This window comes from Primulina eburnea, chromosome 9 (assembly GCF_022965805.1).
Source record: "Primulina eburnea isolate SZY01 chromosome 9, ASM2296580v1, whole genome shotgun sequence".
Lineage (NCBI taxonomy): Eukaryota > Viridiplantae > Streptophyta > Magnoliopsida > Lamiales > Gesneriaceae > Primulina > Primulina eburnea.
This window is the reverse complement of record NC_133109.1, coordinates 3,567,671-3,579,000: the sequence shown is the minus strand read 5'-3', so window position 1 is coordinate 3,579,000 and position 11,330 is coordinate 3,567,671. Positions and strand designations below refer to the sequence as shown.

Genomic DNA, 11,330 nt, shown 5'->3' with positions numbered 1-11,330 from the left:
ACTTGTGCGCCTCTGCCATTATTTCTTGGCGAAGGTTATCACTGTCGGGTGATAGGTGTTGTTTTTACGTGTTTTATTGCATTAATGTGTGTGTGTTTGCATTGTGCGTGCGTTTATTTCATTTACATTTTGTTCATTATAGAATAAACATTTGCATTCAATCATGTCTCACTCGTATGTGAAAAATTTCCAGGAAAAATGACCGGGAAGCCGAATATGGAGCAAAGTGCGAACTGAAGCAAAAAGTGAGCAGAAAAGGCGGCGCTCGAACGGTACTTTTATACCGCCCAAGCGCGAGAGGTGAAAGGCCAAGGAGAAATCCCGAGAGGTCGGTGCTCGAGCGGTTGTTTGGTACCGCTCGAGCGCGAACATGGATCCAAGTCACAGAAGTTTGGCGCTCGAGCGGTACTTTTCTACCGCCCGAGCGCCAGAATCCGCATTCCCCAAGTCTTCTACAAAGAGTGTGGCGCTCGAGCGGTAATTCTCTACCGCCCGAGCGCCACCTAATTTTGGCAAGATTTTGCATCCGATTCCTTATTTCGGAGGTATGGCTGATATGGAAGGGTATTGGACGACTTTTGGAGATTATTTAGACTTTATTCAAGAGCCAGCACAAGCCTTGGAGAGCACTTTGCGCTTGGATTGAAGATTTGAAGTTTTCCGGGCGTCGTTCTTCGCGTTTTTCGTCAACTCTAGTATTTCTTATTTAGTTTTTATCATTTGAACTTTGTTTTGTTATTTTCAATCATGAACTTTAGTAGCTAAACCTTTAATATTTGTTGGGATTTAAGGGGATCCTACCCCAAACTTTGATTTAGTTAATATATATTTCGATTTCTGAGTTATTTATTGATTATGATATTGTTTTATCGTGTTGTTAGAGCGTAGCTAACTTTAACAACATTTTTATATTGCGAGTGAGTTCGAGAGAATAACTTGTGATAGGAACGAGTAGTATAATCCGTGGATCTACAATTTACATAGATATATAAAATTGGATACGCGCCGATAGTCATAGTTCTAAGGGTCGAAAACTAGGGGGTTTTACAGATCGAAATGCGATTCACTCTTGATAAATAATTAAATACATTTAATTATTTCATTGAGTCAAATTAGTTTGGCATAGCTCGAGAGAGTGTGTTCAATAGAATAGGAAATCCTGTCGGAACATATAATCAGTATCGAAATAATTAATTAATTAACGAGGGGTAGGTGAACCGATATTCCCAACAAATTCATTTCTCATTGAATTTTACTCAACATTTTAGACATTAATTCTCATTCGTTACTCATTGAATTGTTTTATTTGCATATTTATTTGAGCATAGTAGTGGTAAAACAATCAAATCAATTTTCGTTGCTAAATGTTCAATAACTGAAAATAACAATTGTTAAATACAGTCTTCAGTGGAACGATACTCGTACTCGCGTACACTATACTATTACTTGACATCGTGCACTTGCGATAAATTTTGAGCATACAAAACCATATTTTTATTGGGGATTTTACTGTGCAAGTTTTGCTCGATCAAGTTTTTGGCGCCGTTGCCGGAGACTGTTAATCTACAATTTTATTTTTAGTCATTTTCTTTAGCGTTATTTTATTTGTCTTGAGCTAACACTCCATATTTTATTCCAGATATCTTGTCTAGTGCATGACAAAGTCACTTGACGTGGAGTTTGAGTTTGATCCTGAAATCGAAAGAACTTTCCGCAGGAGAAGACAACAGCAGAGGCTAAAAGAACTGATGGAGAGGCAGTTGAATTATCAAGAGGAGGAACATCGTGAAAATAGACATGTGGAGATACCGCGTCGCATACCAATGCTAGAGTATGCCCAGCCTTCTTTGGAGGGTGCACGCCCTAGCATTGTGCGGCCTATCGTCCAGGCAAATCACTTTGAAATCAAGCCAGCCATAATCCAGATGATTCAGAACACAGTCCAATTTGGAGGAACTGCAGTAGATGACCCAAACACGCACATCACGGATTTTCTTGAAATTTGCGATACCTTTAAATTCAATGGAGTTTCTGATGATGTTGTTAGGTTGTGTTTATTTCCTTTCTCTTTACGTGATAAAGCTAAAGCATGGTTAAATTGTTTGCCTGTAGGGTCGATCGCTACATGGGAGGACATGGCGAAAGCCTTTCTCATCAAATACTTCCCTCCCTCCAAGACCATGAAGCTGCGGGCAGACATTACAACATTTGCTGAATTCGATCAGGAATCTTTATATGAGGCATGGGAACGCTTCAAGGATCTACTACGAAGATGCCCACATCACGAGTTACCACTTGGGTTAGTCGTTCAAACATTTTATTATGGTTTGCTTACTCCTAACCGTACTATGATAGATGCTGCTGCTTGTGGAAACCTGTTGAGAAAAACCGCAGAGGAAGGATATGAATTGTTAGAGGAGATGGCTGCTAGAAGCTATCATCCTCAATCTGAAAGAAAAAACCAGCGGAAGAGTGCAGTAGTTCATCAGGTAACTGTTTTTTCTGCTATTACTGCACAACTTGACGCTTTAAACAGGAAACTAGACAGCTTGAATGTGGGTGGCATGGCGATGCGTCTTCAAGAGATATTCTGTGAAAAGTGTGGAGGGGAACACTATGCGAAGGACTGTCAAGATGACAATCGATTCTATGTGAAAAATGAGGCACCAGTGAATCAAGTGGGAGTCCAAAACCGCCCAAGGAATGACCCTTATTCGAACACATACAATCCTGGGTGGAGGCAACATCCCAACTTCTCATGGGGCGGTCAAAACAGTGAGAATCGACTGCAAGGAGGACAAAAATATGGGAAACAACCGATGTACAGATCCGATCCTCCTAGAGAAGAAAAATCCAACTTGGAGCAAATGATGTCTAAGTTTATTTCATCCACTGAAACTAGACTTCAAAACAAAGATGCATCAATAAAAGGGTTCGAGAATCAAATTGGACAGTTGGCAAAGATGATAGCAAGTAGAGAGCCGGGCACCTTGCCAAGTAACACCGAGACTAATCCAAAAGAGCAAGTGAAGGCCATTGAGTTGAAGAGTGGGAAAATTGTGGAGTCAAAGGGAAAAGAAAAAATTCAAATATCGGATGAAGTGACTGAGACATCCAAAGGTAAGTCTTCTAACTCTACACCAGCACCCACTGCACAACCTAAAATGGTTATACCTCCTCCTTTTCCTGCAGCATTGAAAAAAGCAAAACTAGATGCACAATTCGGTAAGTTTCTTGAGGTATTTAAAAAATTGCATATCAATATTTCCTTCGCCGATGCTTTAATGCAAATGCCTAGTTATGCTAAATGTTTGAAGGACATCTTAGCTAATAAGAGGAAGTTGGAGGATCACATGACAGTGAACTTAACTGAAAATTGCTCCGCTTTGGTGCAAAACAAAATCTCACCAAAACCAAAAGACCCAGAGAGTTTCTCTATCCCTTGCATGATAGGTGATGTTATTTTTCACAAAGTTTTGTGTGATTTTGGTGCGAGTATTAATCTTATGCCTTTGTCTGTGTTTAGGAAACTTGGGTTGGGGGAACCTAAGCCAACGGGGATGTCTTTACAGCTGGCAGACAGATCTGTCAAGTATCCACGGGGAGTTATTGAGGATGTTCTAGTGAAAGTAGATAAGTTTATTTTTCTTGCTGATTTCGTGGTGCTAGACATGGAGGAGGATATGGAGATGCCTTTGATTTTGGGGAGACCATTCCTTGCAACTGGCAAGGCCCTAATTGATGTTCAAGAAGGGAAGTTGAGATTGAGAGTGGGCGAGGAAGAGATTACTTTTGATGTTTTTAATGCACTTAAGCACACACTTCATTCTGATAGTTGTTATAGAGTTGATGCTTTCGATGTCTTTGTGTCTAACTATGTGCAGGATGCTCTTAGAGACCCCTTGTAGGCCACTCTCACTACTGAAATTAGAGAAGATGAATTGGATGCAGAGAAAGACGAAATAGTGGCATACCTCAATGCCAACCAGCCATGGAAGAGGCCAATAAGGATGAGATTAGAGTATTTGGGAGATCGAAGAGACTTGCTCCCTCAGAAGTCAAGCCTGGATGAGCCACCGACGCTTGAGCTCAAACCATTGCCTCCGCACCTAAAGTACGTGTACCTAGGTGAGGATAACACTTTACCTGTCATTATTTCTGCTACTTTGACAGATGTGATGGAGGACAAACTGTTTAAAGTCTTGAAAGCGCACAAGAGTGCATTTGCGTGGAAAGTGGCGGATATTAAAGGGATCAATCCATCAGTCTGCATGCACAAGATATTGATGGAAAAAAAGTACTCACCTCTCGTGCAACCTCAGAGAAGATTGAATCCAAAGATGCAAGAGGTAGTAAAGACAGAAACTATCAAACTCCTTGATGCATGTATTATCTATCCTATATCTGATAGTGCATGGGTAAGTCCTGTTCAATGTGTGTCGAAAAAAGGTGGGATGACTGTGATCACAAATGAAAAGAATGAATTAACACCCACAAGGACTGTTACGGGATGGCGTGTGTGCATTGATTATAGGAAATTAAATGATGCCACCCGTAAAGACCACTTTCCCCTTCCCTTTATTGATCAAATGCTTGAGAGGTTAGCGGGTCATGAGTTTTATTGCTTTTTGGATGGGTATTCTGGGTATAACCAAATTATGATTGCGCCTGAGGACCAAGAGAAAACCACTTTCACTTGTCCTTATGTCACTTTTGCTTTTAGACGGATGCCCTTTGGTTTGTGTAATGTCCCTGCCCCATTTCAACGGTGCATGACCGCTATATTTCATGATATGATAGAAACCTTTCTTGAGATTTTTATGGATGATTTCTCGATTTTTTGCTCTTCTTTTGATAACTGTTTGCAGAACTTGAAGGTGGTGTTGATGCGATGCGAGGAGACAAATTTGGTGCTGAATTGGGAAAAATGCCACTTCAATTGTACAAGAAGGAATTGTCCTAGGGCACAAGATTTCGGAACAAGGGATTGAGGTGGACAAAGCAAAAGTAGAAGTCATCAAGAACTTACCACCACCATCCTCAATAAAGGGAGTTAGAATTTTTCTAGGCCACACCGGTTTCTATCGGCGGTTTATCAAAGATTTTTCTAAAGTTGCCAAACCTCTATCTTCTCTACTTATGAAAGATATGCCCTTTGATTTTAATTCTAACTGTTTGCAGGCATACGAGGATTTAAAGGAGCGCTTGGTGACGGCTCCTGTCTTGGTGGCACCAGACTGGGATCTGCCCTTCGAGGTCATGTGCGATGCCAGTGATACTGCGGTTGGTGCTGTCCTCGGCCAAAGACGGAACAAGTTATTCCAAACTATATACTATGCAAGTAAGACTCTAGATGAAGCACAATTAAATTATGCCACCACTGAAAAGGAGTTACTTGCAGTAGTGTTTGCACTTGATAAATTTCATTCATACTTTGTTTTGTCTAAAGTCATTGTTTACACAGACCACTCAGCATTGAATTATTTATTTGCTAAAAAGGATGCCAAACCACGCCTACTTTAGGTGGATTTTACTGTTGCAAGAATTTGATTTAGAAATCAAAGATAAAAAAGGTGTTGAAGGGCAGGTCTCAGGTTGGACGGTCCAGGAGGGAGTGGACAGGGAGCTGGCAGAGGTTGACTTGTAGTTATTGGTATTTGTTCTTGGTATTTAGTTCGATCTGGTTGTTTAAGTATTTTGTACTTACAGATTCGATTGGGTTGTATTACTGTTTTTCCGCTGTTTACCTGATTCAAATGTGGTAGCAGATCACTTGTCTAGATTAGAATTGATCAGTGATGATTGTGTGTATGATGCTATTAATGATTGGTTCCCTGATGAGCAACTGTTTGAGGTGAAAAATTGCCCATGGTATGCAAATTTTGCAAATTTCCTTGTTACAGGCTCACCCCCCCCCCCCCCCCCCAAATTTAACATTTCACCAAAGAAAGAAATTCTTCTCGGACGTGAAATATTGTTTTGGGAGGAACCTTTCTTGTTCAAAATATGTGCAGATTCCATGATAAGAAGGTGTGTTGCAGAGGAGGAGTTTGGGCAAATTCTCAATCATTGCCATGACCGTGAGGTAGGTGGTCATTTTGGACCAACGAGGACGGCATCAAAGGTACTTGAATGTGGCTTTTATTGGCCAACCCTTTTTAAAGATGCTCGTTCTTATGTGCTAGCATGCGATAAATGCCAACGGACAGGTAACATCTCTAACCGTCATGAAATGCCATTGAATAATATCATTGAGTGTGAGGTTTTTGATGTGTGGGGGATAGACTTCATGGGACCGTTTCCCAGTTCATTCACGAAAATATATATTTTGGTGGCAGGTTGACTATGTGTCTAAATGGGTAGAGGCAGAAGCATATGCCACTAATGATGCTCAGGTAGTCCTGAAATTTTTGAAGAAAAATATTTTTAACAGATTTGGAACACCACGAGCAATCATTAGTGATGGTGGCACCCATTTTTGCAATAAATTATTTGAAAAACTCTTGAGAAAATATAGTGTCACACACAAGATCTCTACCCCCTATCACCCCCAAACGAGTGGTCAAGTGGAAGTGTCGAACCGAGAGATAAAGCAAATTTTGGAGAAAGTTGTAGGTGTCAGTAGAAAAGACTGGTCAGTGAGATTAGATGATGCTCTTTGGGCATATAGGACTGCTTTTAAAACATCTATAGGCACTACACCATATAGGTTGTTGTTTGGTAAAGCATGTCATTTACCTGTAGAGTTAGAGCATCGAGCATACTGGGCTACAAAAGCATTGAACTTTAATTTTACTGATGCAGGTGAACTACGTCTCCTACAACTGGATCAATTAGAGGAATTCCGGAACCTGGCATAAGATCTTGCACTGTCATACAAGGAGAAGACTAAGAAGGCCCACGACAAGCGGATCATCGAGAGGGAATTCAAGGAAGGTGACAATGTCCTACTCTACAACTCTCGATTGCGACTGTTCCCTGGAAAATTGAAGTCACGATGGTCTGGACCATTCGTGATTTCTAAAGTATACCCGTCGGGAGCCGTGGAACTGCACGATGGAAAAGATGGGACATTTACGGTCAACGCCCAGCGGCTGAAGCACTACATGGGTGGCACAGTTGAGCCACAACATGGAATCACCCGGTTCCAAGACAACCCAAACTGAGACCGACAGACAGTCTAGCTCTCGACTGTAAATTGAGAACTACCTTTCTTTCCCTTCTCTTGCATTTAATTTGATTTTTCTTTCTTGTCATTATCTTTTTTTTCTTTTACTGTTGTTTTGTTTTTTTTATTATTAAAAAAAATGAACGAAATTTCCAGAGAGCTCGGCGCTCGGGCGGTAATTTTGTACCGCTCGAGTGCGACAACTTGTTATCAAACGCAAGATTCCAGAGAGCTCCGCGCTCGGGCGGTAATTTTTACCGCTCGAGCGCGAAAAATGACTTCCGAAAAACGTTTCCCGAGGACTCGGCGCTCGAGCGGTATTTTTCTACCGCTCGAGCGCGACTGCTTTTAAGTCGTGATTTCCCTTTTCCCCTTTTCATTCTGCGCGAAACCCCTCCCCCCAATCCCTAACTCTCCCTCACTCTCTTCTTCGATTTTCTTGTGCAGGTTGTCAATTCCTCCTCCAATACTCGGAAAGGTTGAACTTCTTCGTAGGGACACAAGAATATTCCATAACTCGGGTCTTCTTCTCCGGTCACCATCTCCATCTTCTCACACCATGGCGCCCAAGAAAAAAAGAGGTAACCCTGGCTCCTCTACTTCATCTTCGTTTGATAGAACACGCTTTGTAAGTGAGGCGGCTCGGAATAGATATGATCATGCGAAGATTCACAGAAACCCCATTCCTGAGAGGGGATTTCGTCGCCAGTTTGAGGATAGATACTTAGGACCACTTGTGAGCTTGGAGAGAAGAGGATGGGAAAAATTTAGCGAGAAACCTCAAGCGGCAGTGGTGTCGGTTGTTAGGGAATTCTATGCAAATGCTTGTGAGCGAACTGATGGTAGGGCGTTTGTTAGAGGCAAGCTTGTGCCATTTGATTCGGCTACGATTAACGCCCTATTAGAAACAGCGTAGGTTGACGACTCCAACTACCAGGCGTTGATGGTTGAGCCCAACTACACTTTGATTATCGAGACTTTGTGTCTCCCGAGGGCTACATGGAAACAACTAGGGGGACCCCCGAGTTGTTTCGACGAGAAGTATTTGCACACCACTGCTGCAATCTGGTATTTGTTTGTGGCCCGAAGGATGATGCCAGTCTCGCATAAGAGCGAGGTTCAAAAGGAAAGAGTTGTGCTACTGTTTGCGTTGACCCAAGAATACGACACCAATGTGGGCAAACTTATAGCTTCTCAGATCATGTTGAGTGCCCACAACAGCCATATCGGTCTTTTCTTCCCAACCATCATATCCGAACTGTGTGCACGGGCGGGGGTTGTTTTCCGCAACGACGAGGAGTGGCCTCAACCGATGAAGCCAATTTGTGGGGAGGATGAGCGGAGAAAGAGGGCAAACCGATAGATGGACTTCCCTACTCAGGAGAAAGCCGGTGGATCAAGCTCTGCCGTCCCTCGTCGCCCACAACCCCGCAGGCGTACTCAAAATGAAAAAATGGATGAAAGTTTGGCCTTCATGGCCCACCAGGAGCAGATCAACATGAACGTCACGGCACGCCTGGACCAACTCGCATCTATGATGCGCATGATGCTTATCCACGGGGGCGTGGACCCCAACACCATACCGCCACCCATTCCAGGCATCCCTCCCTATCAGTTTCAGTACGACTATCTTCAGCCGGGGGATGCGGCTGGAGTACCACCGCCGGAACATGACGACGAGGAGCTTTGATCAGGGGAGTTCACTGTTTCCCCTTTCCTGCACTTTTAATTTTTACTTGCTTTCTGTTTTTCTTTCTTTCCGTTGTTTACATCTGGCATGTTTATAGCTTTCATATTTATGAGTCTACATTTGTGTTTGCATTTCTGTGTCGTGAATTTTTTTTTTTTGTGCAATGGGGACATTGCACACTTCTAGTATGAGGGGGTCGTTGTCCGTAGTCTTATCTGTAGGCGTTCGTATTTGTCTTGCATGGGTGTCAGTTGATGGTGAATCTAGTCCATTGGCAGCCAATGATGATTGCGGGATAAATGAACTGCATGTTAACTTAGTCTTATCACTCGTTAGGAATACCTCGGTTTTGTAAGTTTTCTTATGAACATAAAAGTGTGTTTTGGTGGTGGTGTGAATGACAGTCGATTTTAAAATAATCTGTGAGGGGAACTGGAGAAACATTAGATGCGAATTGAGCTTGAATGAATATCTATTGATATGAGGGACTAACTTGGAGCTTCAATTCGAATAGAAAATCAAGAGTACATATCAAACATCCTCCTTCCAATCGTGCATAGGACCTGAAAATTAATCCCTAGGCAAGATTAACAAACATATACCACATCCCAAGCCTAGGGAGTACGTATGAGAAAAATATGCACCCAAAAAAAAAATTAATAATAACATGGTATAATAAAGGGGATGTAAGGTGTGGGGAAGCCAAAAAGGGATGAAATCCTATCCCAAGGCTAAAAAGATGGAGATATAAGGCGTTGAGGAATGTCAGAGAAAATTTCTGACAAGGGCATAGTGAAAATGATCTACGTACTCCCAATCTCCCTGAGCCAGTTGAGCAGTTATAGCCATTGACCCCATACATTTTGCTGTTTTACCATGAAACTCTACCACGTTATGTGTTCACTGGTCGGTCCCGAATGGAAGAAGAACTCAAGAGAGCGAAACTTGCGTCGATTTGTCTATTTGGCGACCCACATGATTTGCGAATAAAACTGTCTAAAACACAAGCTAATGAAACCCACAGCACACACACACGACCACACTTTATGGTCAAAAGGTGTTTTGAAAGGGGTATTGATAAATCGTGATTTGACTAATTGAATGTGGTTCACAGACCCGCTGAGACAGGAGATGTCAGTTTGCTACTTCACCATCAGTTCGTTATTTCATACTTTTGTATTGTGTTTTGTTTTCGTATTTTGGTTGTGGTCTGTAACCTATTTTTCTTGAGGGCAAGCAAAAGGTTAGTATGAGGGGGTTGATAGGTGTTGTTTTTACGTGTTTTATTGCATTAATGTGTGTGTGTTTGCATTGTGAGTGCGTTTATTTCATTTACATTTTGTTCATTATAGAATAAACATTTGCATTCAATCATGTCTCACTCGTATGTGAAAAATTTGCAGGAAAAATGACCGGGAAGCCGAATATGGAGCAAAGTGCGAACTGAAGCAAAAAGTGAGCAGAAAATACGGCGTTCGAACGGTACTTTTATACCGCCCGAGCGCGAGAGGTGAAAGGCCAAGGAGAAATCCCGAGAGGTTGGCGCTCGAGCGGTTGTTTGGTACCGCTCGAGCGTGAACATGGATCCAAGTCACAGAAGTTTGGCGCTCGAGCGGTACTTTTCTACCGCCCGAGCGCCAGAATCCGTATTCCCCAAGTCTTCTACAGAGAGTGTGGCGCTCGAGCGGTAATTCTCTACCGCCCGAGCGCCACCTAATTTTGGCAAGATTTTGCATCCGATTCTTTTCCTTATTTCGGAGGTATGGCTGATATGGAAGGGTATTGGAAGACTTTTGGAGATTATTCAGACTTTATTCAAGAGCCAGCACAAGCCTTGGAGAGCACTTTGCGCTTGGATTGAAGATTTGAAGTTTTCCGGGCGTCGTTCTTCGCGTTTTTCGTCAACTCTAGTATTTCTTATTTAGTTTTTATCATTTGAACTTTGTTTTGGTTATTTTCAATCATGAACTTTAGTAGCTAAACCTTTAATATTTGTTGGGATTTAAGGGGATCCTACCCCAAACTTTGATTTAGTTAATATATATTTCGATTTCTGAGTTATTTATTGATTATGCTATTGTTTTATCGTGTTGTTAGAGCGTAGCTAACTTTAACAACATTTTTATATTGCGAGTGAGTTCGAGAGAATAACTTGTAATAGGAACGAGTAGTATAATCCGTGGATCTACAATTTACATAGATATATAAAATTGGATACGCGCCGATAGTCATAGTTCTAAGGGTCGAAAACTAGGGGGTTTTACAGATTGAAATGCAATTCACACTAGATAAATAATTAAAGACATTTAATTATTTCATTGAGTCAAATTAGTTTGGCATAGCTCGAGAGAGTGTGTTCAATAGAATAGGAAATCCTGTCGGAACATATAATCAGTATCGAAATAATTAATTAATTAACGAGGGGTAGGTGAACCGATATTCCCAACAAATTAATTTCTCATTGAATTTTAC

The 11,330-nt window shown here is 41.7% G+C and overlaps 1 non-coding gene across 1 annotated transcript; it reads right to left on the bottom strand.

Moving 5' to 3' along the window:
* Positions 1–2,184: 2,184 nt before the first annotated feature.
* LOC140842238 (small nucleolar RNA R71) lies at positions 2,185–2,290 on the bottom strand. Its single transcript, XR_012120367.1, has one exon. It is a non-coding gene; the product is annotated as a small nucleolar RNA R71 (small nucleolar RNA).
* Positions 2,291–11,330: the final 9,040 nt, after the last annotated feature.